Consider the following 26,062-nt stretch of genomic DNA (forward strand, 5'->3'; position numbering starts at 1 on the left):
GCAGGCACACGGGGATACACAAAGTCGGGGGACAAAATAGTGAGGATGGGCACCTGATGTAATGGGTCTCTGCCCCTTTTTCCTCATTGCGCCTGGGAAATCAGCATTCCACCTGGCACAGAGAAGAGGAAAATCCACCCCATCCACAATAACACAAGGTTGCTGCTGAGTCGGAATTCACATTTAGGTATGACTCCCTAGTGCCTCTCTCCCCTGCGGACTCTAATGCTTCCTCATATTGGGTGAAAGGATGAAGGTTGGGTGGTCCACCTAATCTCGCTCTGATATAGTTTGTTTTTCAAGTTTCAGGTCTGCCTTAGATATGCTCTTGGATATACTGGTGCTGTTCACTCCCACAAGTTGTCTCAGCAATTTTTGTTAAGGAGTTAAGCCCAATATCTAATTGTATGATGGTGTAACTTGGGAATTTAACAATAGAACCCACGTGATATGAACTGGACATCATGTCTTTCACACATGCACTCCTCCAATGTTTCTGAAAGCAGACTGAAAAAACACTTTTGTGAGATAAGGCCAGATATAAAGTAGAGTACAGGAGTTAAAAAAATAAATAAATAAAAGCCATAAACTGTGCAGTTTGGAGTGCCTCATTATAGAAAGGATTTTAAAGCCATAGAGAACATACAGCTTAGATTCACTGGGATGTGCCAGAGATGATAATCTACAGTTATGTTGGGGAAGTCCAGAACCAGGGGTCACAGTCTAAGGATAAGGGGTAAGCCATTTAGGACCGAGATAAGGAGAAACTTCTTCACCCAGAGAGTGGTGAACCTGTGGAATTCTCTACCACAGAAAGTAGTTGAGGCCAATTCACTAAATATATTCAAAAGGGAGTTAGATGAAGTCCTTACTACTCGGGGGATCAAAGGGTATGGCGAGAAAGCAGGAATGGGGTACTGAAGTTTCATGTTCAGCCATGAACTCATTGAATGGCAGTGCAGGCTAGAAGGGCTGAATGGCCTGCTCCTGCACCTATTTTCTATGTTTCTATGTTATTAGGAGAGACTTTTGAGGTAACTGAGACTTGCCACTGGAGCAGAGAAGGCAAAGAAGAGTTTTTAATAGAGGTTTTTAAAATTATGGTTTTAATAGTGAATAGGGAAATACTTTTTCCACTAGTTGAGGATAGGAAGTCAACAATGAGCTGTCATCAATTTAAAATTGTCATTTAACATTTTTAATAGTGAGGAGGGAGATGGTTATTGGAGCATAGAATATTTTGCCGCAGGGAGTGGCTGAGACGGAGCCAATTGCATCTTTTAAGACAAAAGTGGATAAATATTTGAAGAAGAGGAGGATACATAGGAACAGGAGTAGGCCATTTAGCCCCTTGAGCCATTCAATGAGATCATGGCTGATCTGCGACCTAACTCCATATACCTGCTTTTGGCCCATATCCCTTAATACTCTTGGTTAACAAAAAGCTATCAATCTCAGCTTAAAAATTAACAACCATTTGCAAAAGAGAGTTCCAAACTTTTACTACCCTTTGGGCTCAAGTTTCGGACTCCCACTAGAACAGCGCACATCGGAGAGGCCCGCCTAATTTGTAGAATAAAAATTATGCCGAATACTTAGCTCGCGATTCTCCGATAGCTATAGGCCCATTTCTAGCTTGGCGCGGCGCAGCAGGAGCTGCTGGGGGCGGAGCTACAACCCTTGCCATAAACAGTGCCAGCAACTGCGCGCATGCGCAGTAGCTCCCGTCCCTCCCAGCACGTCCCATCTCCCAGGCAACGACCCTATCCCAGGCCGAAGGGACGTCGACCCTATCCTGGGCCGAGTGGCCTGACGCATCTTACCTCATCGTTGGTGGGATCTGCCCGCCCGGCCTCTCGCTGGGCGCGGGCCCTGCCCGAAGAGTCGGTGGTGTCGTCTGCTTGCGTGCCCCGCCCGAAGTCCTCGGCGAGGCCCGGCTTCGTCGATGGCGGCCGGCGTAGTCCGCGTGCGGGCCCCGCCCAAAGTTCTCGGCAAGGCCCGGCTTCGTCGGCGGCAGCCGGCGCTGTCTGCGTGCGGGTCCTGCCCGAAGTCCTCGGTGGGGCCTGGCTTCGTCGGCGGTGGTGGGGCCCGCCCGCCCCGCATCTCGCTGGGGCGGGCCCCGCCCGAAGAGACATCTGCATTGGCGGAAGCCCGGCGTCAGCGGTAGCCCAGCATCGGCTACATGTGAGCCCCGCCCAAAGTCCTTGGCGGGGCCCGGCTTCGTCGTCTTCTGCCCCTCCCCGTTCTCCTTCTGCCTCTCCCCCCGTTCTCCTTCTGTCTCCCCCCCCATTCTTCTGCCCCTCCCCGTTCTCCTTCTGCCTCCCCCCCCCGTTCTCCTTCTGCCTCCCCCCCATTCTTCTTCTGCCCCCCTCATTCTTCTTCTGCCCGCCCCCCCATTCTTCTTCTCTGCCCCTTTCTTCTTCTCCCCCCCATTCTTCTTCCCCCTCCCCCCGTTCTTCTCCCCCCCCATTCATCTTCCCCCCTCTCTTCTCCCCCCTCTCTTCTCCCCCCTCTCTTCTCCCCCCCTCTCTTCTCCCTCCCCCTCTTCTCCTGCCCCCTCTCTTCTCCCCGGTGCTGCAGTAGGTGAGTAGAAATAATTTTTTATTTATTGAGTGATTTTTAATTTTTTTAATTTTTTTTGATTGATTTATTGGTTTATTTATTGATTTATTTATCATTTATTATTGATGATGGCTCTTTATTTGTAAAAATGAAGTGTTTAATGTTTGTAAACCCCCCCTCCCCCCCCCCCCCATCTCTCGTTCCCTGTGCCTGATTTCTAAGTGTAGGCAAGGTTTTTCTGAGCGTAAAAAAATCTACACTTACTCCATTCTAAGTTAGTTTGGGGTAAGTTTTTGCTGCCTAAACTTGCAAAACAGGCGGAAGTGGCTGGACACGCCCCCTTTTGAAAAAAAAATCTGTTCTAAAATGGAACTATTCTAACTCAATAGAACTGGAGCAAACTAAATGCCAAGAATTTCAATTTCTAGGATGCTCCATTCTAAACTGGTTGCTCCAAAAAAATAGGAGTAACTCAGGCCGAAACTTAACCCCTTTGTGTGAAGAAGTGTTTCCTAATTTCACTCCTGAGAAGTCTGTCTCTAATTTTTAGACTATGCCCCCTAGTTCTAGAATCCCCAACTAGCGGAAATAGTTTCTATCTACCCTATCTGTCCCCTTTAATGTCTTGAAAACTTCGATCAGATCACACCTTCACAATCTAAATTCTAGGGAGTATAACCCTAATTTGTGTAATCTCTCCTCGTAACTTAACCCTTGAAGTCCAGATATAATTCTGGTAAACCTATGCTGCACTCCCTCCAAGGCCAATATATCCTTCCTAAGGTGTGGTGCCCAGAACTGCTTACAGTACTCCAGGTGTGGTCTAGAGTTGTAGTATAACTTCTACCCACTTTGTATTATAGTCCTCTAGATATAAAAGCCAGCATTCCATTAGCCATTGATTATTTTCTGTACCTGTTCATGATATTTTAATGATCTATGTACCTGGACCCCTAGGTCTCTTTGGACCCACATCGTATTTAGCTTTTCATCATTTATAAAGTACCCTGTTCTATCCTTTTTAGGTCCAAAATGGATGACCTCACATTTCCGTACATTGAAATCCATTTGCCACAGTTTTGCCCATTCACTTAATCTATTGATATCCCTTTGTAATTTTATACTTTCATCTACACTGCCTACAATGTCGCCTTTCTTTGTGTCATCGGCAAATTTGGATATATGACTTTCTATGCTATCATCTAAGTCGTTAATCCCTGTGGGACACCACTGGTCACTTCCTGCCAATTTGAGTACCTATCCATTATCCCTACTCTCTGTCCCCTGTTGCTCAGCCAATTTCCTAACCAGGTCAATACTTTGCCCTCAATTCCCTGAATTTCTACCTTAGTTAATAGTCTCTTATATGGAACTTTTAACAAATGCCTTCTGGAAGTCCTTATAAATAACATCCATAGACCTTCCGCTGCCTACTTATTTAGTCACCTCTTCAAAATATTCAGTCAGGTTTGTCAGGCATGACCTACCTTTCACAAATCCATGCTGGCTCTCTCTGAAAATTTTCGAGATGTTCAGTTACCCTATCCTTAATTATAGACTCTAGCAAATTCCCAACAAAAGATGTTAGGCTAACTGGTCTATAATTCCCTGGTTTCCCTCTCGCCATTCTTACATAGTGGAGTGACATACGCAGCTTTAATAATAATAACTTTTATTTATATAGCGCCTTTAACATAGTAAAACATTCCAAGGTGCTTCACAACAATTTCACAACATGTTAAGATATTGACCATTGAGGGAGAAAGAGAAAAAGCGTGAGAAGGAAGTGTAAAAAGAGGTGAAAAGCTCGGGTCCGAAGCAGCAGCCAAAATGCGCACGCAGATAGACACAGATGAAATTTTTAAAAAAGAAATTCAAATTACATTGTAAATAATACAATTGAGTATACAATAGTAAAATCAGTATAAGAACATAAGAACATAAGAATTAGGAACAGGAGTAAGCCATCTAGCCCCTCGAGCCTGCTCCGCCATTCAACAAGATCATGGCTGATCTGGCCGTGGACTCAGCTCCACTTACCCGCCCGTTCCCCGTAACCCTTAATTCCCTTATTGGTTAAAAATTTATCTATCTGTGATTTGAATACATTCAATGAGCTAGCCTCAACTACTTCCTTGGGCAGAGAATTCCACAGATTCACAACCTCTGGGAGAATAAATTCCTTCTCAACTTGGTTTTAAATTGACTCCCCCGTATTTTGAGGCTGTGCCCCCTAGTTCTAGTCTCCCCGACCAGTGGAAACAACCTCTCTGCCTCTATCTTGTCTATCCCTTTCATTATTTTAAATGTTTCTATAAGATCACGCCTCATCCTTCTGAACTCCAACGAGTAAAGACCCAGTCTACTCAATCTATCATCATAAGGTAACCCTCGCATCTCCGGAATCAGCCTAGTGAATCGTCTCTGTACCCCTTCCAACGCTAGTATATCCTTCCTTAATTAAAGTGACCAAAACTGCACACAGTACTCCAGGTGCGGCCTCACCAATACCCTATAAAGTTGCAGCAGGACCTCCCTGCTTTTGTACTCCATCCCTCTCGCAATGAAGGCCAACATTCCATTCGCCTTCCTGATTACCTGCTGCACCTGCAAATTAACTTTTTAGGATTCATGCACAAGGACCCCCAGGTCCCTCTGCACCACAGCATGTTGTAATTTCTCCCCATTCAAATAATATTCCCTTTTACTGATTTTCTTTCCAAGGTGGATGACCTCACATTTTCCGACATTGTATTCCATCTGCCAAACCTTAGCCCAGTCGCTTAACCTATCTAAATCTCTTTGCAGCCTCTCTGTGTCCTCTACACAACCCGCTTTCCCACTAATCTTTGTGTCATCTGCAAATTTTGTTACACTACACTCTGTCCCCTCTTCCAGGTCATCTATGTATATTGTAAACAGTTGTGGTCGCAGCACCGATCCCTGTGGCATACCACTAACCACCGATTTCCAACCCGAAAAGGACCCATTTATCCCGACTCTCTGCTTTCTGTTAGCCAGCCAATTCTCTATCCATGCTAATACATTTCCTCTGACACCGCGTACCTTTATCTTCTGCAGTAACCTTTTGTGTGGCACCTTATCGAATGCCTTTTGGAAATCTAAATACACCACATCCATCGGTACACCTCTATCCACCATGCTCGTTATATCCTCAAAGAATTCCAGTAAATTAGTTAAACATGATTTCCCCTTCATGAATTCATGTTGCGTCTGCTTGATTGCACTATTCCTATCTAGATGTCCCGCTATTTCTTCCTTAATGATAGCTTCAAGCATTTTCCTCACTACAGATGTTAAACTAACTGACCTATAGTTACCTGCCTTTTGTCAGCCCCCTTTTTTAAACAGCGGCGTTACATTAGCTGCTTTCCAATCCGTTGGTACCTCCCCAGAGTCCAGAGAATTTTGGTAGATTATAACGAATGCATCTGCTATAACTTCTGCCATCTCTTTTAATACCCTGGGATGCATTTCATCCGGACCAGGGGACTTGTCTACCTTGAGTCCCATTAGCCTGTCCAGCACTACCCCCCTAGTGATAGTGATTATCTCAAGGTCCTCCCTTCCCATATTCCCGTGACCAGCAATTTTGGCATGGTTTTGGTGTCTTCCACTGTGAAGACGGAAGCAAAATAATTGTTTAAGGTCTCAGCCATTTCCACATTTCCCATTATTAAATCCCCCTTCTCATCTTTTAAAGATTAATTATAATTAAACAAAATTAAATAATATATACCATAATTATAAATTAAGTTTAAAATTAGAAAATCAGCAATTGAATCAAATTAAACCAGTTATTAGCTTTCTTTAAGATTCATTCCCTGTCCAGTGATTCAACTAATATGGAAGAACTATTCACTGTCCTCCATCCCTGTGATGTCATAATTTTATTACTTTTTAGTTCTCATTTTGTCCTCTTGGTAGGACCTGTAATAGCTCCAGGCTCAAGCTGCCTCCGCTGTCAGGGAGACACCGATGTTTAAATCTCCCTCTGCTGCTCCAGGCTTGCGCTGTCTCCATTGTCACGGAGATGCTGATGTTTAAATCTCCTTCCAGTTGCCTCCGTTGTCAGGGAAACGCTGATGTTTAAATCTCTCTCCAGCTGCTCCAGGCCTGCGCTGCCTCCGTTGTCAGTGAGACGCTGATGTTTAAATCTCCCTCCAGCTGCTCCAGGCTCACGCTGCCTCCGTTGTCAGGGAGATGTTTAAATCTCCCTTCAGCTGCTCTAGGCTCGCACTTCCTCTATTGTCAGAGAGACGCTGATGTTTAAATCTCCCTCTAGCTACTCCAGGCTAAACGTTGCAATTTAAAGGAATGGTTCCTGAATCGAGAGAATTTTGGAAGATTATAATTAGGGCATCTGCAATGTGCTTACTTACTTCTTTTAAAATCCTGGAATCGAAACTATCTGATCCTGGGGATTTGGCACTATTTTCTTCCATTATTTTCTGCCATTATTTTCTTCATTACTGTTATTTTACTTGCATTAATTTTATTGAGTCCCTGTCTCCGATTCAATATTAGTTTCTTTGGAATTTCCGGCATGTACTGTAATGTACTCTTCTACTGTAGGTACTGACGCAAGTAATTATTCAATATGTCCGCCATTTCCTTATTATCATTGACAATATCACTGCTTTCAGTTTTTAAGGGGCCAACATTGCTCCTGACTACCCTCTTTTTCCTAATGTAATTGTAAACATTATTTGTATTGATTTTGATATCCCTTGCAAGTTTCTTTTCATACTCCCATTTTGTATCTGTTTGTGACCCTTTGCTGTTCTTTGTATCTTTCCCATTTGCCAGGATCTGTGAGATTTTTTTCATTTTTGTGTGCTTTTTCTTTAAGCTTTATGCTGTCCCCTACCTCTTTAGTCATCCATGGCTGTTTTTTTTGGCAAGTAAAGTTCTTGCCCCTCAGGGGTATAAACTGGTTCAGTATCACATTAAATTATTTTTTGAACATTTCCCACTGATCATCTGTCATTTTACCCATTAACAGATTTGCCTTGTTTACCATGGACAGTCTCCACCTCATCCGGTTGAAGTCAGCCTTATTTAAATCTAGAATCTTAGTAGCTGTTTCACGTTTCTCTCTTTCAGGGCTGTAGGATGAGAGCAGGCAGTGCAATTAGATATTTTCTTGAGTATAACAGTGCTTGTCATTCCTGTATGAGCTCTGTTTATCTTATACTGAGGAATGTGCTTATACTGCCCAATTTCTAACCATATAATAGCATAACTTAGAGGTATAACAATCGTGTCCACTTGTGCTCTGAACTGGGCATTCATGTCTTGCACCTGTGCGCCAACTCTTTTAGACTTAAACTTTCAAAGACTGAGTATGGGTATCGTAACACTTTTGAAAATAAAGTGCTACCAAACCCCCTCCATCGCCAACTAGAGGATAACTTCCAGGATAAAGCTCTGTGTTATATCTCCCTGGCTTACAGACGTTAAGAAAACATAACTACAGAACATAATCCAAATTTACAACCCACACTTGCAATTCTGACCATCTGAATATCACAGTTCATGCATAGATAATCTTGTTCTAATCGGCACTTGATTTTGTTTATCTTTGTTCCTTCTAATTCCATTCTTAAATAGATATTTGTCCATCTCTTTTAAAATAAATTAATTAATACAGCATTCATTGCTTCTATTATGAATTTATTCCATATATCCACTATTCATGGGGGGAAAAAATCTGCTAATCTCTAGTCTCATTTACTTGTCCTCAATTTCTGTACTCACAGTATTCGCTGTGTCTATCATAGTTCCAAAAACTACTCAACTCAATCTTTTTTTCATGCAATGACGAAAAAGTTTAATTCTGTTGTGAGTCCGTCTTCAGAACTGTGATCTAAAAGTCCCAAATAATAGGGATTAATCAGTGCGAGTAATTTTACTTACATCTGCCAAGCAAGGATACCCATATCTTTCTACCGACCATATTTTGAAAGGAATTCGAGTCAGTTTTTCAGATGAGAAGGTGCTTTTCTGTAGAACCAGCAAGCCAGCTAAATTTGACAGCTTGGGAGTTCAGTTTCCTGCTGCTTTTCTCAGAGGCCCTTTTTAATATTCGGATAGCCTGATTTAAATGGAATAGCTGAGATTTTGAACATAATCCACCAAAATCAAGGACAGTTGTTTTTGACTGTACACACTGCCTCAATTCTGTTTTGAACCTGAATTTGCATTGTAACTACCTCTTACACCCAAAGCACCATTTAAGTTGTTTTTATACTGCACTTCTGGTGTTGTTGGATGTAACACCAAAGTACATTATAAAATGGGCCGGCACCAAGCATTCCATTATTAGAGGTTCCTCCATCAAAGACTTAAAAGAACATAAGAACATAAGAAATAGGAACAGGAGTAGGCCATACAGTCCCTCGAGTCTGCTCCGCCATTCAATAAGATCATGGCTGATCTGATCATGGACTCAGCTCCACTTCCCTGCCTGCTCCCCATAACCCCTTATCCCCTTATTGTTTAAGAAACTGTCTATTTCTGTCTTAAATTTATTCAGTGTCCCAGCTTCCACAGCTCTCTGAGGCAGCGAATTCCACAGATTTACAACCCTCTGAGAGAAGAAATTTCTCCTCATCTCAGTTTTAAATGGGCGGCCCCTTATTCTAAGGTCATGCCCTCTAGTTCTAGTCTCCCCTATCAGTGGAAACATCCTCTCTGCATCCATCTTGTCAAGCCCCCTCATAATCTGTTACACAATGCGCATGCGCTGAAAACCGGCTTTTCCGATCTGTCAAGCTGGAGCTTGACAGATCCAACACATATCGGGTGCGAGGAAATTTGCAAGGGCAAGATTGCGGGATTTGCCCATATCTTGCCCAGCAAATGTGCTCAAAATCTTGCGCCTGATAAAAGCAGGCATATAGCCTACGTTTACAGGCTTAAGACTTTAAAAACATACAAAAATATAATAAAATAAAATTTTAAAAACACATTTTTAAAAACCCTGTCCACTACATTACATTTATTTTTAACCATAATTAAAAAACATTTTAAAAACTAGGAATTTTTTTTTCTAAGAGATATTTTTTAACTTTTAATTTTCATTATGTGAGGTATGTTTTTTTATTTTTTATTATGTGTGTTTAGTGTGTTTTTTTTCTCATTAATAGCAATGAGAACTCGTAGATATGGAGATCTCATTGCTATTCATGAGAAAGCTGTGGAATACTGTACCTGATTGGCTAAGCAGTCACACGTGACTGCATCTTCTGCATGGGAACCTCGAGGACGGGAGCGCGCTTCACAGTGCGGGAAGAGAAGGCCTCCCCACCGGAATCCCACGCTCCTCTGGGGCCACCAAGTACTTTCGTAGAAATATTTCAGGTTGGAGGCAATTGCCCGCGGGAAGCCTCCAACTGCAATTTCAGCCCCATTAGAATGGCAACACCTCACAACTGAAGAGGTAGAGAACACATCATTTGAAAGCAGACAAAGTTACTAATCAACTACCATTCAATAACCACCAGTCAGCAAAAGATTTTAGAATAAAAAAGGAAATCATTAATCCAAATGTTTTGGGGAAATTCTTTTGGCTATCACCTTGATTTCTCTATTCCATTGAGTTCTGTGTATGGAAATAAAGGTTGTAACATAACAATGACAAAAGATTAATTTATAAAGAAATTATTAAACTTATTTTCCTCTGAGATCAAAATGCTTACAACAGCCTCTCGGGGAAGCCTGAGGGTGGATTATGCACCTCATAGAATCATAGAATGATGCAGCCCAGAAGGAGGGACATCGTGCCTGTGCCAGCTCTTTAAAACAGCTATCCAATTAGTATCTGCACTTCCCCCATAGCCCTGCAAATGTTTCCACTTCAAGTATTTATCCAATTCCCTTTTGAAAGTTATTATTGAATGTGCTTCCATCACTCTTTCAGGCAGTGCATTCCAGATCATAACAACTTGCTGTGTACATTATTTTTCCTCATGTCGCCTCTGGTTCTTTTGCCAATTACTTTCAATGTTCTGGTTACCTACCCTTCTGCCAGAGAAACCACTTCTCCTTATTTACTCCATCTAACCCTTCATAACCCTCTATAAATTCTCCTTTAATCTTCTCTGCTGTACGGAGAACAACCCCAATTTCTCTAGTCTCTCCATGTTACTGAAGCCTTTCATCCCTGGTACGATTCTCATAAATCTCTGCACCTTGTCTAAGGCCTTGACATCCTTCCTAAAGTGTGGTGCCCAGAATTGCCCACAATACTCCAACTGAGGCCTAGCCAGTGCCTTATATTGCTTTTGCACTCTACGGCCGGAATTTTCACATTGCAGAGTGTGCAAGTTTGGGAGCAGGTTGGCAGTTAAAAGCGCTGAAATTGACAGCGCGTCGGAAACTTGCCGACTTCCACATTTAACTGGGGCGTGTTTCGAAGTGCGCCACAGTCCCACTCAGGAGAGGTGGGCGACCTTATTGAGGTTCTTAACTGCTTGTTGGGAGACCCTTACGAACCTTTTTAACGTGAGGTTTCATCTTTAACTCCTTGCGCATGGTATTCACGGACCTTGGGAAGCTCGCCTGTGAAGGGAAGGCGGGAGCTCAGTAGCCATTGTGCTAGTTCATTAAGTGACAGCTGAAAAAAAGCACTTAAATACACACACATTACACCTGCTTCCTTGCCTGAGGAAAAGGCTCTTGCTGACACCATTTTGTGCAGAGATTTTGCTTTCAGGAGTTTGCATGTGATTTCGGCAACCTCGGAAGCCACTCTCACCACATTGAGAGTCATTCTCATTACATTGGAGAATTGTGCCTCTGATCTCCACTTTACTTGGCATCTATCAGATCAGCATGGGTGCCATTCATGTTGTTTCACCTTAGACTTCAGATTTGGACCAAGGTGAGCCCAGCACCAACACAACACCAACAGCAGCAACAACACTAGCAGCCTTCTCCTCACCGATTTGATGCTCCACATGAGAGAGAGGATCAGCACAGGGATGCATCGAGCTGGAGGTGAAACCCCAACACAGGGTATACAGGCAGAGGATGAGCTTCCTGGACAGGACTGAACAACAGTGCTTCAGGAGTCTCAGGCTATCGCGCCAGGTCGTCACAGACTTTTGTAGCTTGCTGGAAGTACATCTGCTGCCCAGAGGACCTGGTGGACACGGTTTACCAGTGGCTGTCAAAGTCACCACCATTCTGAACTTCTTTACCTCAGGCTCCTTCCAGGGATCTGCAGCAGACATTTGCAGAATCTTGCAGTCGACCGGCCACAAATGCATCATCCAGGTGACCGATGCCATGTTTCATAAGTCAGTCATTTATGTAAACTTTGCACTGATGAAGCCAGTGTTGCTGAGTAGGCACTTGGCTTTGCAGCTCCTCCTGGCTTCCTACAGGTGCGTGGCCATCAAGGCACCCCCAGGAATGTTCATGAACTGGAAGGGCTTCCACTCCCTCAATGTGCAGCTCGTCTGCGACCATAAAAAGATCATCAGATTCCCAGAGAGCTGCCATGTCTCTTTCATCCCGCACCAGTCCACCCTCCCTCAGCTTTTTGCAGCTTCAAACTCTTATCGGCTGGCTGCTTGGAGATAGGGGCTATCCACTGAAGATGTGGCTGATGGCACCCTTGAGGAGGCCAAGCAATAAGGCCGAGGTGCGCTATCATGAAAGCCACTTGTCAATCAGATGTGTTACAAACCAAGCAATCGGCATGCTGAAAATGCACTTCATATGTCTTGACAGATCTGGAGGAGCCCTTCAACACGCACCAGCCAGGGTCTCCAGAATCATTGTCATATACTGCACGCTGCACAACATAGTGCAGCAGCGAGGATTGGAGCTACAGGAGGAGCATGGCACAGAGCACACAGCCTCTTCAGAGGAGGAGGAGGAACAGGTGGAACAGAAGGAGGAGGAGGAGGAACCTGAGGTGGAGATGGCACCAGCAGTGGCACATATTGAGACCTGGGAGGGCCTCATAATGGTCCGATTTAGTTAATTTGCACCAGTGCACCCATCTGGCTCCCAGACGCTGTACCAACTCCCCCCCACCATCCCCCACCCACCAACAACACAAAGCAGTCTTAAAATGACCAAACATTCCTATCTAATACCCATTGCTAGAGGTTAAGTAACGTCTCACCATTCACTCCAAGTGACAAGGTCACTTTCCAGGTAGCAGGCAAAAATGGACAAGAGTGGAAAGTGGTGCAAATAAATAAATTCATGTGAATCATAAATAGAACTGAAACTTAACACTTAAGATTTTGGCAAACATCCATGTACATACCCTTGTGTATCTACGATTGTGCTTATTTTCATTTCCGAGTGCTTCTACGTGGTGCAACCCCTGTGGCTTCAACAGAGGTAGAGGCAGGCTGCTCAGTTCACTGCTGTGACTGTTTCAACACTTTTGGCGGACATCCTCTGAATTTGCAGCCTTTGAGGGCCCCGCCAAAGACTTCTTCACCTGCAGCTGTGCAGGGACAGACTCGGCCATCGGGATCTGAGGCAGCATGTGGGGCTCTGACTGAGGGGGGGGCAATGGGAATGCTTTGAGCAGAGCCCCTACTTCCATGTCCCCTCTCACCATCATCCCTTTCATGGGCCATCAGCACTCCTCTCCTAGCAAGGAGCTGGCGAGCACCTTGCTGCATATCAGTGGGGCGATGAACGCCCAAGTCTATGTTGCTATCTCTTCTAGAGCTGAGATCAATAAGAGTCTGCAATCTGTTGTTCACAGCAAGCATGTTCTCATTTGACTGGCACATTTGCTGCTCCATGCAGGTGGCCATCCTTTCCATGGAACGGCACATCGTCGCCATTGCCTGCGACATGGTGTTGCTCATGTTAGCGATGGACTCCTCCATTCTCTTGACAATCATGCACATCACGGCTGGATAAGCTGCATTCGATCTCTTATGATAAGAATGTGTAACATTACCATTATGCACATGATGATATTTCATTGGCTGCTTTCATCAGTCACCATGAGTGACTGTTGTATGCCATGTAGGATATTTAATTCTGTCACCAGGTTGCTGGGAGGTTCCCCTTTCTCCATCTCACACGGCCAACACCTCTGCCACTCCACTTACTCCAAGTACCTCCTCTTCTGCTGGCGTCCAATTAGTGTATATTGGAGGGCCACCTCCGGTTCTTTCTCTTGCTCTCCTGTTCTGTGCTCTCTTCTGCCAGGAGGGAAAGAAGAGAACTTTGAGTGAGAGTGATGGAATGAGTGTAAAGGATGGATGAGCTACATCTGTAGATGGTGACTATGAGGGAATGGCGTGACATTGCCAAATGGCCTCCTTCTGTGGCGTCACTTTCTATGTGCATTAGGATGCGGCTGAGTGTCAGTGGTGGTTAGCAAGATAGGGATGTGAGTAAGTGCATAGACAGGGAGGGATGGGTGCACCTGCAAGGTAGGTTGGTGTGAGGAGTGACGTGCAGGAGTAGGCTTGGGAAGGCAGAGTGATGGGGTTGGGTGACACGCACATCAGGATGTAATTGAATGTGGCATGTGGTATTGTACTCGCCTTTCCTGACCTCATGAGATCATTAAATCTCTTGTGGCATTGAATCCAGGAGCGGCTGACAACACCCTTTCTGCTCACTTCTTGTGCAACCATACCCTCTTGGTTTCACTGGCTGCTCTCTTCTTGCTACTACCAGGGAATAGGACTTCCCTCTGTGCTCTGACTCCCTGGACCAGGACTTCCAGGGAGGCATTTGGGAACCTGGGCACAGCCTCTGGCGTTGTGACTCCATCCTTGCTTGCATCTTCACAAAGGTCTTCGATAGATAACAATAGCCACCGCTCCCAAACACCTTTAAGTCTCCTTCAATAATATTCAACTGTGATGTGCGCAAGACTCCTTTAAATATCTGAGCTTAAAGTTAGTCATTGATGACATCATCAAACCCGCTCCATTTAATTGGCTGGGAAACATGCAAGACTCTGAGTATAGGAGCAGGGAGGTCTTATTGCAGTTGTACATGACCTTGGTGAGGCCACACCCTGAATATTGTGTGCAGTTTTGGTCTCCTAATCTGAGGAAGGACATTCTTGCTATTGAGGGAGTGCAGCGATAGTTCACCAGACTGATTCCCGGGATGGCAGGACTGACATGAAGAAAGACTGGATCGACTAGGCTTATATTCACTGGAATTTAGAAGAATGAGAGGAGATCTCATAGAAACATATAAAATTCTGACGGGATTGGACAGGTTAGATGCAGGAAGAATGTTCCCGATGTTGGGGAAGTCCAGAACCAGGGGTCACAGTTTAAGGATAAGGGGTAAGCCATTTAGGACCGAGATGAGGAGAAACTTCTTCACTTAGAGAATTATGAACCTGTGGCATTCTCTACCACAGAAAGTTGTTGAGGCCAGTTCGTTAGATATATTCAAAAGGGAGTTAGATGTGGTCCTTATGGCTAAAAGGATCAAGGGGTATGGAGAGAAAGCAAGAATGGGGTACTCAAGTTGCATGATCAGCCATGATCATATTGAATGGTGGTGCAGGCTCAAAGGGCCGAATGGCCTACTCCTGCACCTATTTTCTATGTTTCTTTCAATTGATCCAATTCAGTTAACTGTGCAGTGCAGAATGCTCTGTTGAAACTTCATGATGGCGACTCGCTACATGGCCTGTAAGCACCCGCCCCAACTCCAAGGTGAAAATTCTGGCCTATTTCTCTATTTATAAAGCCAAGGATCCAGTATGCCTTTTTAACAGCCTTCTTAACATCTTGCCACCCTCAAAGACTTGTGTACGTACATACCCAGGTCTCCCTGTTCCTACACTCCTTTTTAAAATTGCACCATTTAGTTTATATTGCTTCTCCTCATTCTTTCTACCAAAATGAATTACTTCACACTTCTCTGCGTTAAATTTCATCTCCCATGTGTCTGCCCTTTTCATCAGTCTATCTATGTCCTTTTAAAATTTGTTACTATCCTCTTCACCGTTTACTACGTTTTGTGTCATCTGCAACCTTTGAAATTATGCTCTGTATACGCAAGTCCAGGTTATTAATATATATTGAATAGTGCAGTGGTCCCAACACTGACCACTGGGGGGCACCTCTGCACACTTCCCTCCAGTCTGAAAAACAACTACTCTCTGCTTTCCATCCCTTAGCCAATTTCATATCCAGGCAGCCAATTCCCCTTTAATCCCAAGGGCTTTAATTTTGCGAATAAATTTGTCATTCGGTACTTTATCAAACGCCTTTTGAAAGTCCATATACACAACACCAACCACGCTACCTTCATCAACCCTCTCAGTCACTTCATCAAATAACTCAATCAAGTTAGTCACACGTGATTTACCTTTAACAAATCCATGCTGGCTTTCATTTATTAACCCATATTTTTCCAAGTCCCAATTAATTTTGTCCTAGATTAATGTCTTTAAAAGTTTCCCCACAACTGACATTTCGCTGACTGGCCTGTAGTTGCCGGGTTTATCCGCTCCTTTTTTAAACAGAGATGTAACATCTGCAATCCTCCAGTCCTCTGGCACCACTCCCATATCTAAGGAGAAGTGGAAGATTGTGGCCAGTACCTCTGCAATTTTCACTCTTCCCGCAGTAACCTAGGATGCACTCCATCCAGACAGGGTTACATTTCTACTTTGAGTGCTGCCAACCTTTTAAGTACATCCTATTTATCTATTATTACCTCATCCAATTCTCTACTACCTCCTTTACTGTGACATTGGGAGCATTCTCTTCTTCAGTGAAGACAGATGCAAAGTACTCATTGAGTACCTGAGACATGCTCACTGCCTCCACAAGAATATCTCCTTTTTGGTCCCTAATTGGCGCCACCCTTCCTTAGACTATCCTTTTACTATTTATATATTTATAGACGACTTTTGGGTTCCCTTTTATGTTGCCCATCAATATATTCCCACAGACTGTCTGAAACAGTTTAAAGAAAGCTTAAAAAATATTAAAACGATTATTATGATTGATTCTGGAAATGCATCATGTCAGGGTGTCACTTACTCAAGATAGCATGAGAACGATCCATGGCTTTCTTTTGCCTCCGAAAGCAACAACTTTGCTAAACTCCCCTTTTCATGAAGATTGTTCCTTTTAATATCACATTATGTGCCAATTGCCCGGCCGACGACCTAAACATGTTATAACATCACAAGTGTACAGCCAAACTAAAGTTGTGTTTGATACTGTCCTATGCCCACTTTCTGGTCATTAACATTTTGGCAGACCTTTTTATTTGTGGTCTTTAGAAGATTATTTTTGTTGAGAGTGACTTCCTCCTGGTAGTACAAAAACATGAGAGACATCAGATAATTGACAGCTCAGCCAGCCTCTCCAAATCCTCCGGACTCCTGTATGCACCAATCAGCTTGATCCTGGCGGCTGGAAAATTGATCAAAACTTTTAGGAAGATTACAGAGAGTTTGAGGAAAACACAGGAGGCAGCAAGGATCAGTTTGTGGATGTCCGTTTCAAATTCACAGCACGATCTCGTTTGAGAGCGCACGAAAGTAAATCCTTTAACATAGATAGCTGAAGAGCACCTGATCCAGGTAAACAGAGTTCAAACTGCTTTCCTTATGGTAAAACAGTCTGTCATTTCTTCTTTCCCCAGTGTCATTTATTATAAGTACCGAGCGAAAATCTTTTATGGATCGCGATAATCGTGTGTTATTTTATTTCAAAGCTATAACCCGAAACCAGAAAGAAATATATCATCAAAAGATATTGCAATCGTGAGAATATATTGCGGTTGTGAGATGGTTTTCTCAACGTTGCAGTTTAAATTAAAATGAGTTTAAGAAATGTTTTGATAAGGATTGTTGGTTGCAGTTCTGATCTGGCGACTCACTCTCCTTGCGTAATCCTCAACGTTCGACAGGGAAATGTTTAAAATAGCAACTGATGTTTTGCGCCCAGGAAGTGGGGCAGGAGCGAATGATAGCAAATAAACACGCCAGACAAAACAGGTCTAGTCGCTTCTTTGCCTGGGGACAGACTGGAATGAACGAATGAACACAATAACTTGTAGACTAATCAAAAGCTGCAATGTCTCAGTTGGCGCTTTTAATGAAACCTTCCTAACATACAAATAGAGGCAAAGCCCACCTACCTCTTCACAAACTGTTGGATCTAAAGCCAATTAGAGCTGTACTTTTTTAGTGTAAATGTGGAATAGGTTATGAAATATTTGTTGAAAAACACCTGGACCTTTCCCCGCCAATTTTTTCTCACTAATGCCCTCTTCTCTCTCCTTAACCTGTTGGCGCCCCTCCTTGATGGGCGCTGGTTGCCTAAGTATTCATATTCATAGGCTAAAGTGATGGGATTTGAGAATGTTTTTAAAGATAGTGGGGAACGATCCAGAGACAGAACGGTTTAAAGAGTTCCAGAAAGGAGGACCAAAGCAGCTGAAGGCATTGTTACCCATGGTGAATTGAAGTGTGGAGGGGGAGATGGACACAAGGCCTGCATCAGAGGAACAGCGCATTTGGGAGGGGATATAGGGCTGGAGCAGATTAGACATGGGGTGGGGAAAGGCAATGAAGGGATTTATAGACAAGGACCAATACTTTGAGTTGAATGTTTTGGGAATGGGTAAGTCAGGAGGAACAGGGTGATGATTGAGCAGGACTTACTGTGGGGTAGGATGCACACGGTGGAATTTTTGACAAGTTCAAGTTTATAGAGCATATCGGATGGGAGGCCAGCGGGGAGACTATTCAAGTAGTTGAGTCCAGAAGTGACAACATGCAGAAGGTTTTGATATTAGAGGAGCTGAAGTAGGGACAGAAACAGGTAAAGTTGCAGATGAGGAAGCAAATGGCTTGGTGTTGGATAGGATACAGAGTTGAAAGTTCAGTTGATTACCAAATAGTATGGCAAGATTGCAGATGGTCTGGTTCAGCTTGAGAATGGCCAGGGGGAGTGGTGGAGCCTATGGTGAAAGAGTGGAGTTGTGATGGGGGCTGAAGATGATGGTTTTGGTCATCCTAGTGTTGAGTGAAGGAAGTTGTGAACTTGATGTCAGACAAGCAGCCTGACAGGATGGGGGTAGTTGAGGGATTTAAAAGGAAAGGTACAATGAGGAATATAAGCTGCCCATAAATTAAGTTTAAGATCCTAAAGCCCATTATGTTACAAATGTGATAATACAAACAACAACTTGCATTTATCTAGTGCCTTTAATGCAGAAAATCATCCCAAGGCGCTTAATGTGACTTCACCTCATTTATCGCTGCACATTTAAACAGTAAACACACTTGAAAACAACAACAAAGTAATGGACATCATTTGAGATTCGTGCAGTGAGTGCCACTGTTTATTCTCCCTTTATGTGATTAGTCATTGAGCAGCTACTAAGAAAACAGGAAGCACTTTAATTTTTCACAAACAGAAAACACTATTTCACAAATGACCTGACAGTTTCTATCATGTCACAAGAAGGAAGCTGGTGACAAATTATAAAAATAACTGACTCCCATTTCATCTGCTGCCATGGATACTGGCCATTGACTTACTAATGACATTCTGTAGCTTGCAATCCTTGAACTTTTACTTTTCTTCTCCCCCTCCACCCACCTGCCTTCCAACCCCCATGTTAAGTATAGATAACATGGTCTACCCTATAAATATCCATAATCAGATATCAATGTTGGTACAACAATATTGCTGACCTCGGTTCTTTGTATTCCTGCCCAATACTGTGCTAAAACTTGAAGGCAAGAATCTGTCCTATAAGCATACCTGTTGTGTGGTACCTGAGAAGTGAATGGTGAAAAGGTACCATTTTGTTTTAGAGGTAGGAATTATTGTAAAAAAATGTTATACTGATGGATTGTATCATCTGAAAGAGGTCCATGCTGGAGAGTGAGCACCGTTTTGCTGTTAATAATCATTGTGATCATCAATTGCTCCAAAGTCAGGTATTCTAAGTGTTGGAAGCAGGGAACATTTCCCTCACATCTGCTGCAACAAGGTCCATAATCCCAGACCTAGAAGAGGTGTACAGTGTGACATTCCCACAACAACATCCTGATGGACTTCTCTGAGTAAGACTGAATTTTGTGTGGTTTTGTGCTCTAGACTTGTGCCCACTACCTCCAGGTTACATTTCACCTAGGAACATTATGACTGAAAGAGAGAACAGATTATCACTCCATCAGTCTAAGTTGCATTTGAAACCATGGGTGGAACTTTCAACTTTGGCGCAGGTGTAAAACGCAGGTGTGGGATCGGCCACGGTACACGATTTTTCTTTCAATTAAATCTGATCCGCAACCGCCTGTTTTATGCTCCTGCAAAAGTTGATAATTCCACCCTGTATCTGAAGTGAAATGATAGTGATTTAATCCTTTCCCTCCCCCTCCATGACACTTATTCCCCTTAGATAGGACTCTGGAACTGTAATAATTAAATCTTTAGGCAACCAAAGGACATCACAACTTTACAAAAGTTAGGCACATTCTTGTAGTATGGGTGTAAGGATTTCAGATGATTAATATATATATTGCAGTAAAATTTAAAAAGATTTGCCAAAAAAATAGATTATTTTGACTTCAATTCCATTCCAGATTCTTTCTCAAGAATCCAAATAAACCACATTTGAACATAAGAACATAAGAAATAGGAACAGGAGTAGGCCATTTGGCCCCTCGAGCCTGCTCCACCATTCAATATGATCATGGCTGATCTGAAAGTAATAGTGTACTTTTTGATGTTAGTAATTTGTTTCAAAAACTTGTCAAACAACTGTAACAGAAGAGAAATACTCTTTTTTTATCCGTTCCTGGGATGTGGGCGTGGCTGGCAAGGCCAGCATTTATTGCCCATCCCTAATTGCCCTTGAGAAGGTGGTGGTGAGCCGCCTTCTTGAACCGCTGCAGTCCCTGTGGTGAAGGTTCTCCCAGTGCTGTTAGGGAGGGAGTTCCAAGATTTTGACCCAACAACGATGATGGAATGGAGATATATTTCCAAGTCAAGATGGTATGTGACTTGGAGGGGAACTTGGAGGTGATGGTGTTTTCATGTGCCAGCTGTCCTTGTCCTTCTAGGTGGTAGAGGTCGTGGGTTTGGGAGGTGCTGCCGAAGAAGCCTTGGTGAGTTGTTGCAGTGCATCTTGTAGATGGTATACACTGCAGCCACAGTACGTCGGTGATGGGGGAGTGAATGTTTAAGGTGATGGATGTGTGCCAATCAAGTGGGCTGCTTTGTCTTGGATGGTGTCGAGCTTCTTGAGTGTTGTTGGAGCTACACTCATCCAGGCAAGTGGAGAGTATTCCATCACACTCCTGACTTGTGCCTTGTGGATGTGGAAAGTTTTTGGGGAGTCAGGAGGTGTGACACTTGCCGCAGAATACCCAGCCTCTGACCTGCTCTTGTTGCCACAGTAGTCCATTTACATTTCTGGTCAGTGGTGACCCCCAGGATGTTGACGGTGGGGGATTCGGTGATGGTAATACCGTTGAATGTCAAGGGGCAGTGGTTAGATTCTCGCTTGTTGGAGATAGTCATTGTCTGGCACTTGTGCGGCGCAAATGTTACTTGCCACTTATCAGCCCAAGCCTGAGTGTCGTCCAGGTCAAGCTGCATGCGGGCATAGACTGCTTCATTATCTGAGGAGTTGCGAATGGCACTGAACACTGTGCAGTCATCAGCGAACATCCCCACTTCTGACCTTATGATGGAAGGAAGTTCATTGATGAAGCAGCTGAAGATGGTTGGACCTAGGACACTGTCCTGAGGAACTCCTGCAGTGATGTCTGGGGCTGTGATGATTGACCTCAAACCACCACAACCATCTTCCTTTGTGCTAGGTATGACTGCAGATCCCCCTGATTCCCATTGACTTCAATTTTACTAGGGCTCCTTGGTGCCACACTCAGTCAAATGTTGCCTTGATGTCAAGGGCAGTCACTCTCACCTCACCTCTGGAAGGGATTGAATGATAAAAAAAACATAAGGAAAGGCAAATTCAGGAATGAAGGGAAGTAAAATTAGTGAAGACTTAATAGGACAGACATGCTTGTCTAAGTGTTTGGTTGAGTGGTGTGGATTATAGAGGAATGGGATTAACAAACCAAATTGCACCTTCACATTTCTCAATTCCTTATGTTGCTATTGAGGTTAGCACACTGGATTCTTGAATATGCCCAAAAAGAAAAGTCTCTTCATTAAATGATTTGAAAATATAAGTAATTTATAATATGTACTTACTTTATTATTTAGATTATAATTTTTTAATTGTTCCATGCTTTGTTACTTTTATAAAACTAACTAGTTCCTTCAATTAGACAGATGAAACAAGACATTAACCCTGATTATAACCGGGAGTGGGAAACGGTAGTTGTTGGGGGACAAGGCAGCCAAATTGAGCGTCCAACCCCCACCCCACCCGATCCGACCTGACCTTGACAGCATGAGGTTTGGGTGATTTAAACTCTCGGGACTCATCTCCGTGCCACCAATCAGCTGCTCGCCTGATACGGGCGGAAGCACAAGTTTTGATGACAGATGGCTGCTAGCCGGCACCATCGGAACAGTTGCCGACAACAAGATAAATTGTACGGAAGGGGTTTCGGGAGAGTCTTGCAAGAGGAAAGCTGTGTGGGAGCCTGGGGTGGGGGAGGCCTAAGCATTCCTTGTGGGGCCTGAAGTAGCAATCCTGCTCCTCTCGGCACCACGAGGAAAGTTAAAAAAACGTTCTTACTTGTATGGGCCTCTTCTGGTACTGGATCCTCTTTCTACTGTCTTCAACTGTTGGAAAAGCCATAATGGCTTCTCTGCTCAGGCCTCTGTTAAAATTGCAATGGGGGCCTGATGATGTCATCTGCATATTTAAAGATGGAATCTGCTGCCTTGTGGCTTTCCATAACTCAGAAGAGCAGGTTAAAATAGAAGGCAGCAGGATGGGTGCGGGACTTTGGTTGTCAAGTGACCCGGCCAATTTCATCTGCCCGTCTGTCTGATTTGTGCCGGGCGGGTGGAGTTAAAATCAATGCTATTGAAAGTGAAACAGGTTTTCTGTCAGGTTCTGTGTTTAAATTCTATGTAATTACATAGCTTTTATTACATTCTGTAAAGAAGGTGTAGGATCTTAGAGAAACTTGCAGCTTCATTGTAGGTGTCTGCCATATTTTTTAATAATAAAAGATAACCCTTTTGTGCAGTTCTAATGTTAGCATCTGCTCCCCTATGTTGGTGCTTATGTCTGTTACACTGTATACCTATGTAAAGTCATATTTTTTTTGCTTGTAATTGTCACCATATTACATGTAGAAAAGGACCATTGGAAGCTTTGCTCAATGGTTTTTCAATGACAGGAGGATTGATTAACCAATTGCCTAGTGGTTACCTTGTACAGAATGTTTATTTAAGATACAGGCAATTTCCTCTAATTCTTGATTTGCAGATACTTACACATTCTTGCTGGATCCAACAGGATCAATTTGACATCTTATTGTTTGCTGACTATTAGTCTAACCAAATGCTATTAAGCTATTGTACTTTGCCTCATCGATTAAAATCAATGATTTTGCAAAATATTTATTTGCCATGCATATTGCGGACAAGTGAATAAAATTGTGCAGTCATTTCATGCATTAATTGACATGCACTGCAGGACTGTCATGAGTCTGTTATTCACTTCTACTCTTAATATCTGAACCATAGCTCCCAAAATGGAAGGCAGAGTGAGGGTATTTTGAAGGCTGCATTGAGCTCATTGTGTACTCAAAACAGGGAAATTACATGAGAAAATTAGTATGTTATAAAGGGTTTACTTTAAAAAAAAACTCAATCAGATACAGGTCTCCTTTTATTTTGCAATAGGGTCTGCGTAAGTGTATATTGGATCCAGCTATGAAAATTTCTTAGCAGTTTAGATTGATGCAATGTTGAGGTTGAACAATGAGAGGAATTTACAAAAATGAAGATATTTACTAAAGTAAAAAGGGCGGTGGTGCATTTCTTCCATTTCTAAATTAGAATCTACATGGTTCGACATTTGGGTCCTTCATCAGTTGGATGTCTTTAAAGCAATTATTCCTATTCTTGCTCCATTTTTGGTGAAACTTAAATATATAATTGATCATAAGGTTCTCATAATGCTCAGAGGCCCAACAGAGCCTATCGTGTTTGATATTCCAATAACAAGGTGATTTTTAGCGGCATATTTTCATATTTGCTTCTTTAGTTCCCATTCTTTTTCTTAAGATTATAGGGGCCAAAATTGCCCCACACCCGTTTGGGGGCAGTAATCTTCCGGGCCCAGGACTTTTACCTCCCGGCGTACAATTGGGTTTTGCGCCCCTCAAACGAGGCGGCTCGCTGTCTCAGGCGCTCCACCTTGTTGGAGGGATGCTCCTGGGGCATTAATGTGGCGCTGAGTTCAATGCCGCGCTGAAGAGATCAGTGCTATGTGGAAGTTCAGCATAGTACAAACCCGCTACAATGCCCTTCCCTTCAGTTACTGGGCCACCAGGGGCGCGCTCGACCAGGCCAGTGGCCCGGCACCCAAAAGGTAGTGCGGTCTGTATGAAGGCAGCCCAGTCGAGACGAGGGCCGCCATTGTCGGGTTGACTGAAGAGTTGGCCGACAAAATAAAATGGCAGCCCCGAGCGCACTCGGCCTCTCCTTTAAGGAGCACCCCGGGCGGATGTCAGTGCCCCGCGAAGCTGGTGCCGACATTGGCCCACACCAGCCTCATGACCTGTGGGGCAATTACCCTGTGGGCCGCAAAGAGATCGGCACGGGGCGCAAACGGGTCAGCTTGCACGGCGATGACGTCATCGCCTGTTGCGCACTGGCTTGGAGTGCGGCGCTACTGGCAAATCGCCCCCAACTTCACCTGAGGCGCTTCAGCCGCCTGCCCCCGGGCAAAAAGGCCATTGCAAAAAAAAGGCAATTTCAGTCTCATAATCTTTTAACATTGTAATAATGACCATTGACGTTTAAACTCCTTCGCAGATTGACCATCCTATCTCAGTATTACCCAGTGGGCTTTTAGATATACAACAACAGTTATTATTGAAAAAGTTCTGATGATATAATTGCTGGACTGTCTTATAGAGCAGAACAATCCTACTCAATAATAGTTTCCAGTTTATTGTGCATTCACCATATTTTAAAGCCTAAAAGTATTGCTGATGATATTGATGGATGAACATGTAATGCATTGCTGAGACTCCTCTGTCTACTAACATGACTTTATATTTGAACAGCAGCTTCTGCGTGCACTACATGGATACCTGGTTAAACATCTATCAGGAAATATAGGCACTTTCTGTAGAAACTTAACTAATATAGGAAAAATCAAATGATTATCTGTGTTTGGATCACCAATCAATTGTTCAAGACTTACAAATATACGAAAATGACGGTCAGGAAAATATTGACTGGTCCATCAAGCTTGCCCCACACTTAGGATGCCTGGAGCATCATGACCAGAGACTTCCTACCCCCTCCTCCGTAGCTAAGTAATCTCCTGGAAGAGGTAGTAAATGACATAAAAATAATCAGGGCTATTAAGAGAAAAACAAATCTTGAAAATTCCTCTCCGTCCCTCTCAGGTGATAGAAACCAGTCTAGGAGATCACATTGACGATGTGTACGTTAACTATTAAACCACTTACCTTTTATATGATGCGATCTCTGCCCCAGCAAGTACAGGTCCAGCTCTCCCCTGAAGGCATTCAGAGAGTCAGCATGCACTGGACAAGCCTGAAACGTATTCCAGAGGTTCATTATTTTCTGGGAAAAGAAGAACAGCCTATGACCTAGCCTATTACTACTTTTGTGTATTTTAAATGCATGTCCTCTAGTCCTCCCCAATCTGCCAAACTGAAATGATCTATCAATAGGCATGCAATCCAGCCCTTTCATTATTTTATATATCTCTATCAGGTCGCCCCTAAGTCTATGCTAATCTAAAATATATAAACCCAGCCCCTGAAGCCTACCTGAGTAACAAAGATTCTTTAAGCTAGGAATCAATTTCGTTGTCCTCTGAATCTTTTCCAAGAGCATGATATCACCATGTGAGAGGAATAAAACTGGGCATAGTACTGCAGAATGTACAAAAAACTAATAGCTATTGTTGAGTGACTTGGTGTAATCATTCTTGGCAAACCAGTTTTAAGTCCAGCATGGAGTAACCAGTAATTATTTTGTTTTAAGAACATAAGAAATAGGAGCAGGAATAAGCCATACAGCCCTTCGAGCCTGCTCCGCCATTCAATAAGATCATGGCTGATCATTGTCCTCAACATTTTCCCGCCAGATCTCCATATCCCTTGGTTACCCTGGAGTCCAAAAATCTCTTTATCTCAGCCTTGAATATACTCAACGACTGAGCATCCACAGCCCTCTGGGGCAGAGAATTCCAAAGATTCACAACCCTTTGAGTGAAGAAATTACTCCTCATCTCGGTTTTAAATGGCTGACCCCTTTTCCTGAGACTGTGCCCCCTA

At 43.4% G+C, this 26,062-nt stretch overlaps 1 protein-coding gene across 1 annotated transcript in view; it reads left to right on the top strand.

Moving 5' to 3' along the window:
- The first annotated feature begins 17,026 nt into the window (after nucleotides 1–17,026).
- Nucleotides 17,027–26,062, top strand: part of rhbdl2 (rhomboid, veinlet-like 2 (Drosophila)) — a 93,779-nt gene continuing 84,743 nt past the window's right edge. Inside the window, exon 1 of the mRNA XM_070898487.1 lies at nucleotides 17,027–17,146. The gene's annotated coding sequence lies outside the window, so the exon portion shown is untranslated. The remainder of the gene's footprint in view (nucleotides 17,147–26,062) is intronic.

The sequence above is a fragment of the Pristiophorus japonicus genome, chromosome 14 (genome assembly GCF_044704955.1).
Source record: "Pristiophorus japonicus isolate sPriJap1 chromosome 14, sPriJap1.hap1, whole genome shotgun sequence".
NCBI classification, from domain to species: Eukaryota; Metazoa; Chordata; class Chondrichthyes; family Pristiophoridae; genus Pristiophorus; species Pristiophorus japonicus.